Here is a 7,750-nt window from a genome sequence, read left to right as displayed (position 1 = left end):
CCTAGCAACAGGACATTGAGTCAGAGCCCTTGACTTTTTCACCGAATAAACATCCTACACAAACATCCTGTTAGCTTGCCCCACCCTATGCAGATAACAGCTTCTTGCTTCCCCCTACCCTGCAGGAACTATATAAACCCTCCTGGAGAAAAATAAAGTTGCACCTTGATCAGAATCTTGTCTTGGTGTATTTCCTTTGTGTCTCCTGTCCCTATCATTTTGTCCTTAGGGCAGTCGAGAACTGTTGAAGCCCTGCTGGCCGGGGCAGGACCCCATCCTGTTCCATGAGCGCTGGGATCCAAAATCTTGTCCCAATGATCGTGCAACTGCTCTTCACCACCGAGGCATCTCTCCAGCCACCAGCCTTTCTTTTCTCCTAACTGTCCATATACATTTATGTTATATTGAATTTCATAGTGATTTTCGGTTCCAACCACAAAGCTCACCTTCAGGAGACTGAGGCAGAAGGATTGCCATGAGTTCAACACCAGACTACACAGTGAGTTTCAAGATCAGCCTGGGCTACATAGTGAGAACTTGTCTCTACAAACAAGAACTCTATGAGACAATTCATATTAAAATCATTTCAGATTGTTTACAGGGCTGAACTCCCTCTGATGAAAGAGACGTACAAGGCTCTGTCATTCCCCACTTTTCCTTTGGAACTCATATTGGGCTCCAGTCTCCACTGCAGCGGGGTCCCCACCTGTCTCCCCTGCAGCGGGTCCCCACCTGTCTCCTCCACTGCAGCGGGTCCCCACCAGTCTCCTCCACTGCAGCGGGTCCCCACCAGTCTCCTCCCCTGCAGCGGGTTCCCACCAGTCTCCCGGTCCCCACCAGTCTCCCCTGCAGCGGGTCCCCACCTGTCTCCTCCACTGCAGCAGGTCCCCACCAGTCTCTGGGTCCCCACCAGTCTCTGGGTCCCCACCAGTCTCCCCTGCAGCGGGTTCCCACCAGTCTCCCCTGCAGCGGGTCCCCACCAGTCTCCCCTGCAGCGGGTCCCCACCAGTCTCCGGGTCCCCACCAGTCTCCCCTGCAGCGGGTCCCCACCAGTCTCCGGGTCCCCACCAGTCTCCCCTGCAGCGGGTCCCCACCAGTCTCTGGGTCCCCACCAGTCTCCCGGTCCCCACCAGTCTCCCCTGCAGCGGGTTCCCACCAGTCTCCCCTGCAGCGGGTCCCCACCAGTCTCCCCTGCAGCGGGTCCCCACCAGTCTCCGGGTCCCCACCAGTCTCCCCTGCAGCGGGTCCCCACCAGTCTCCGGGTCCCCACCAGTCTCCCCTGCAGCGGGTCCCCACCAGTCTCCGGGTCCCCACCAGTCACCCCTGCAGCGGGTCCCCACCAGTCTCTGGGTCCCCACCAGTCTCCCGGTCCCCACCAGTCTCCACTGCAGCAGGTCCCCACCAGTCTCCCCTGCAGCGGGTTCCCACCAGTCTCCCCTGAAGCGGGTCCCCACCAGTCTCCGGGTCCCCACCAGTCACCCCTGCAGCGGGTCCCCACCAGTCTCCGGGTCCCCACCAGTCTCCCGGTCCCCACCAGTCTCCACTGCAGCAGGTCCTCTTTCCTATGTGTCTCATGAGTCCACACTAGTTGATTTTGTTGCCAAAGTAATTGAGGGTTAAAGCCTTGATCTATCAGCCCCAACAAGACGGGTTCAGACACCCATCCTTACTAATCCAATTAAACAAACAAGTGACAGGCAGGAAAAGGAGTTTTGTGACCATATTTCTGGGAGCGTTGAGGAGTCCCCTAGTCACCAAGTGACAATGGGAACCCAGGGTTCCTTCCTCTGGCTCCTAGTCACATTCATAAAAGGATTTGAGAATGGACTAAAGGGAAGCATGAGAGCAATTTTTATTAGGGTTTAAACACACACACACACATACAACAACAACAACAACAACACACTTTTAAAAATTGAAAACTTTAAAAACAAAAACAAAAACCTTTGCAGCCAGGCAGTGGTGGCGCACGCCTTTAATCCCAGCACTCAGAAGGCAGAGACAGGTGGATCTCTGTGAGTTTGAGGCCAGCTTGGTCTACAGAGTGCATTCCAGGATATCCAAAGCTACACAAAGAAACCCTGTCTTGGAAAAAAAAATCACAGCCAGCCAGTAGTGTCACATGCTTTTAATATCAGCATTCAGGAGTCGGAGGCAGGTGGATCTCTGAGTTCAAAGCCAGCTTGGTCTATAGAACAAGTTCCAGGACAGCCAGGGCTACACAGAGAAACCCTGTCTCAAAAAACCGAAAAAGAAAAAGAAAATAAAATCACACACCCAACTTAACCAGATCCTAAGTCTATACATCTCAAATGAACTTCCACACAGTTAGAATGGCCATTCTGAAGCCTTGGAGCTTCACATTAGATTTTACACTTTCACTATCAAATGTATTCTATGCAAACCAAAACCCCAGGCAGGCAAGCTGGAAATTTCATCAGCTGCCCAGAGGAGGAGAATGGAGGAGAGAGGGGGAAAACATTGTCTGAATTAAACCAGCATGAGGTCAGCCATATGGTGGCAGGCAGCCGCATGGAGGAGAAGGGACTTTACAGAAAGAGTAATCAAGTCCAGAGTACCAGAAAAAGAGTTCTTAGGTTCTGGCAGCATCTGAAAGAAAGAGACAGGAAAAAGGAGAAGGAGAGGTTACACCTTTATGCATCAGAGGGATGGGCAGACTCAGCCAAACCTTATGGTCACGCACCGACCATTATAGGGAGTGGGAATTCTGGGAAGGAAGGGTACAGGGTCTCAGTAAAGGGACCATTATTCTACCTCTCTCTTAGCAGCACTTAAGGTAAACCCACCTTCCTATGGGCATTTCCACCTTCCTGATGGATGGTTCCTTTGTCAGGTTGGGGACTACCCAAGTGGGTTAACTCTTAAGGGATGAGATGATGATATGTCCTACCTCAAAGTATATTCTGTTTTTCACTCTAAGAGTGAGCTGGTACAGCAGGTGAAGTCACTCGTCACCAAGTGACGATCTGAGTTCAGTCCCCAGGCTCTACATGGTGGAAGGAAAGAATCAGCCCCTGTACGTTGTCCTCTGACCTCCACACACGTTCTGTAGCACACACACAGAAATAAAGAAATAAATGCAAATTTGAAACAAGAAACAAAGAGATTTAGTCAATGTCCTTACGCTGGGAAGGACAAAGAAATCCAGGGACTCCTCAAGTCTGTCCTCTCAGAGTCCCAATACAAGGGCAATGTTTAAGTAAGGCAAGAAATTCTCCTAAAGAAGTCTAGACTAACGTGCGGTCCCGCCCCTCAGTGGCATGCCATAGCGCCTCCTGTGAGGTGGTCTGACCAATTGTCGGCATGGTGTGAAATCTCTTTCTGTCTGGAGCCAGGCTTCAGCTTTTTCCTTCTTCCAGTAGATTCCTGGGAGAAGTGCCAGATCCCCGGAGTGCCTTGTTTCCACAATCCAGATAGCAGGAGAGGTGACATGAGGGTCTCTTTAGAGCAGTGGTTTCTCAACCTTCCTCATGCTGTGACCCTCATGTCGTGGTGACCCCCAACCATCAAGTTATTTTTGTTGCTACTTCATAACTGTAATTTTGCTACTGTTGTGAATCCTAATGTAAAGATCTGTGTTTTCCGGTGGACGTAGGCGACCCCTGTGAAAGGGCCAGTTGACCCCCGTAGGGGTCGCGACCCACGGGTTGAGAACGGCTGCTTTAGCGCCTCCTTATCCCTCCCCGGCGTGCTCTCGCCCTTTCAGAATTTAGCTCTTCATTACTTGAACTTGAGTTTCTGTCCATGGTCCTCCTGAACAAATTCTCTGAACCGCTGCTGGCTGTGTTCCTGGTTAACCCATCCGGAAGCGGGAGGGCACGCGGCCTGTGCTGATGAAGGTGAGACTTTTGCTCCAGCGAGGCCTTCTTGGAGAAGACTCCGTGAGTCTTACCCCTCTAAGTCAACCCCCTCCACGGAGCGTCACTGTCTCTGGGCGTACCCACTGTTCTCGTTCAGGGTATTTCTTTTGCTACCCACATCGCTGGCCTTCTAGACACGGTTTCATATGGAGCACACAGTTATGGTCAAAGGCAAAGCCTGGGGGCGGGGCGGACAGGGCGGGCAGTGGAATCCAGACAGTCACCCTGCGCAAAGCAACCTCTGTTCTCAGAACCCAGCCCACTCCCCCTTGAGATCACCCTCGCCGTCAAGCACACCTGATTTTAGACTTTCTTCTCAAGCCCGGGAAGTCCACCTGGCATTTGCTCTGGGTTTTTCCAGCCGTCGTCAACACTCTTGTAGAGTTCTTAGCTCCCCCACAGCATCTTCCCTCACTGGAAATGTCTACCTGTGTCTAAACAGGACTGAGTAAAAGGTTGCACTCTGTGGGAAACGGCCTAAGGAGGCGAGAGCATTGTCTGTAACCTGTGACTGAAATGCTGATTCTCCATCACCGGCTTTGGGAAAATGCTTACGGCAAAATGATCCCAGACTATGATATATGGTAAGTTGTCACTTTATACCGAGGTCGCTAGTGGCTAAAATCACCATTTTCTTTATTTAATCACATCTGTTCTCCACCCACTGTCCTCTTCCACATGTTAATACCAGACCATAGAGGGCCCAAAAGGGGGCAGTATGTCCCACGCTGGTTAACGGTAGGTCTTTCCTCAGGTGAAGCTGCTTTTGGAAAGGCTCAGAGAACCGCATACCTTTCAAGTCATTTCTTACAGGGTGAGGCTATGGCAAACTTTCTGAGCTAGAGGAGATGGGGTGTGGACTGCATTTCTGGGGTGGGGGTGGGAAGAACAAGCTTCACCTATATTAAAGATCTTACAAGGTGTCGTTCGATTTGAGGCTACAGGGTGATGGACGAGCTCACCCGGCAGCCCAGCCTCTTTCTTACAACTACTACAGAAGAAATGGCACCTGCCCCGCCCCCCTCCCCCCACCCCCCCTTCACCCCCTTCACCCCCCACCCTCACCTATCTGTGAGTCTATAAACGGGCAAACAGAGTTCCTGGGTGCCCAGTCAGATCCCAGGAGGGTGGCCAGTGTCACTTTCACTTCCCCCAGGGAGCCTCAGACCTCAGCTGTCAGACTCTAGGGTTCAGAGGACTGTGGCACCCCACCCCGCCTACACACACACCATACAATGAATACACTTCTTTGTTGTTTCTTTCTTGGGGTGGGGTGAGACAAGGTTTCTGTAACACGAATTGCTAAACAGTCTTATTAAAAAAAAAAAAAAAAAAACGGAGCCAGATATTGGGATAAAAGCTGAAAGATCAGAGGGATAGAACAAGCCAGCCACAAGTTCTTACCTCTAGGAAGTCCTCAGCCTAAGAGAAAGCTACTTCCTGTATACCTTTTTGTGCCCCCTGCCATCTTACTTCCTCTTTCTGCCCAGCTCTATCACTTCCTGTCAGTCTATACAGACCTCCAGACCTCTATGGTTAACCAGTGCTGGGAATAAATGCATGTGCCACCACGCCTGGCTCTGTTCCCAGTGTGGCCTTGAACTCACAGAGATCCAGATGAATCTCTGCCTCCCGAATGCTAGGATTAAAGGCATGTGCTATCACTGCCTGACCTCTATGTTTAATATAGCGGCTGGCTTTTTCCTCTGATCCCCAGGCAAGCTTTATTTGTTAGAGCACAAATAAAATATCACCACAGGTCTCACTGTGTAGCCCTTGCTGTCCTGCAACTCACTCTGTAGCCCAGGCTGGCCTCGAACTCACAGAGATCCACCTGCTTCTGCCTCCTGAGTGCTGGGATTAAAGGCATGATGCCACTATGCTCTGCTCAATGAATACACCTTAACTAAATGTGTCTCTCTTCACTTCCCTCCAGTTCCCTTCCCTTCTCTGCCAGAAACAAAGGGCATCTTGGCTGCAGAATCTTGTGAAACCTCCCCTCTTCCTGCCATGTCTGGCCTGACTCCTAATTCTAACCCTATTCCTAGCCCTGAGAGAGTGGAGGGAGGAAGAAGTGGAAGGCATGCTGTCTAATCTTTGTGGCAGTGGGTAGAGGCAGTCTCAGATTCCACCTGGCTACTTATACACCACTTATACCATGCATGCCTTTGATCTTGCTAGGGAACCATATTGCCTAATGATAACATCCAGGATGTATGGATGTTAAATTCCTGGCAAACTCTGATACTATAAAAAATATACAGGATTTGAGAATCCTTTGCTGAGGGATTCCAAAATGCTCTACTGCGTCCATCGAGGTTGGTGAAAATTATTGTCCATGTTTTCATGACTTGAAGTGCAGTACAGTTAAACAACATGTCCAGTGGAACAGCTTCAACAAGTCTCCAAAGTTCATTCTTCACAAGTGTAATTCCCTGTGTAACAGCAGAGGAGAGGCCCTGGAGGGATTGTTAGCTCAGGTGCACTTTGTCCTCATGAATGGATTGATGTTCTTAGCAGATATGCATTCATTGTCACCAGTGAGTTTATTATGAGAGCAGAAATCACTGTGGTGTTCTGAATGAGAATGCCCCCCGCCCCCGCCGCGCCCCCCATAGGTTCGTAGGTTTGGATGCTTGGTCACCAGGGAGTGACACTATTTGAAAGGATTAGAACATGTGGCCTTGTTGGAGGAAGTGTGTCACTGGGGGCGGGCTTTGAGGTTTTAAAAAGCCCAAGCCAGGCCCGGTAACGCTCTCTTCCTGCTGCCTGCAGATCCAAATGTAGAACTCTCACCTACTTCTCCAGCACCGTGTCTGTCTGCATGAGGCCATGCTCCCTGCCATGATGACAATGGACTAAACCTCTGAAACGTTTTCCTTTATCAGCGTTGCCATGGCCATGTGTCTCTTCACAGCAACAGAACAGTGCCTAAGACAGTCATAGCAAGTCTGTGCTCCTGTGGAAGGTCAAGCCCTGGCCCTGGGATGGAAGCTGGCATGCTAGCTTTAGAGACTTGACAGGACCTCGTCTGAGTATTACCACAGAGAGGACACTCAGGTTATTGAAGCCAGGGATGAGAGAGATGGTTCTGTATACTTGAAGGGGCCTCAGAATCAGCACAGAACACATCCAGAGACTAAATTCTCAGCACAGATGAGATTTTATTTACCCCAGAAGGATAAGCTCTGGATAGGGCAAGGACAGCAATGGCTGACAGGCACCTGGCCATTTTAAGGGCTCTAGCCCTGGAAAAGAAGAAAGGGGGTGTCCCCCAGAGATGGTTGGGATGGCTGTCTCCAATTGGCTAGGAGGAAAACAAAGAAGATGAGGTAGTGGGCTTTTCACCATGTAGCCTGGTGGGTTTGAGAGACCAAATCAGGACCAACAGTGCTACTACTATTTTTTGATCTAAACAAAACAAAAAGAAAAGAAAAAAAGGAATATATTCAAATTATTTCCACCATCCACTAAATATGGCTACTTAATAAAAACAACTCTAAGCAGGTTTCCAAACTGAAACCCAGAAGGAAATCCTGCAACTCACTGTACTGATAACCCTTCAACCAGACTCCTTTTTACACCGGGTACAGTGTGGCAGGATCTCAGGTATGGTGGGACTCAGTGTAGGAGGCTCACAGCCACTGTAAGCAAGAAAGGGCACAGGACCTACGTGTATTCTTGGAACACCCACAAGGAAATGACAATCAGAGAGCCACACAGTCAGGTCTGAGTTTCTGATTAGCATGTCACTTGAATCGAGCTTTAGAATCTTGAGAACAAGCTGGGAGTGGTGGCACACAGGAGGCAGAGGCAGATGGATCTCTGTGAGTTCCAGGACAGCCAGGGCTGTTACACAAAGAAACCCT

The sequence above is a fragment of the Peromyscus maniculatus genome, chromosome 1 (assembly GCF_049852395.1).
Source record: "Peromyscus maniculatus bairdii isolate BWxNUB_F1_BW_parent chromosome 1, HU_Pman_BW_mat_3.1, whole genome shotgun sequence".
Lineage (NCBI taxonomy): Eukaryota > Metazoa > Chordata > Mammalia > Rodentia > Cricetidae > Peromyscus > Peromyscus maniculatus.
This window is presented reverse-complemented; position numbering follows the sequence as displayed.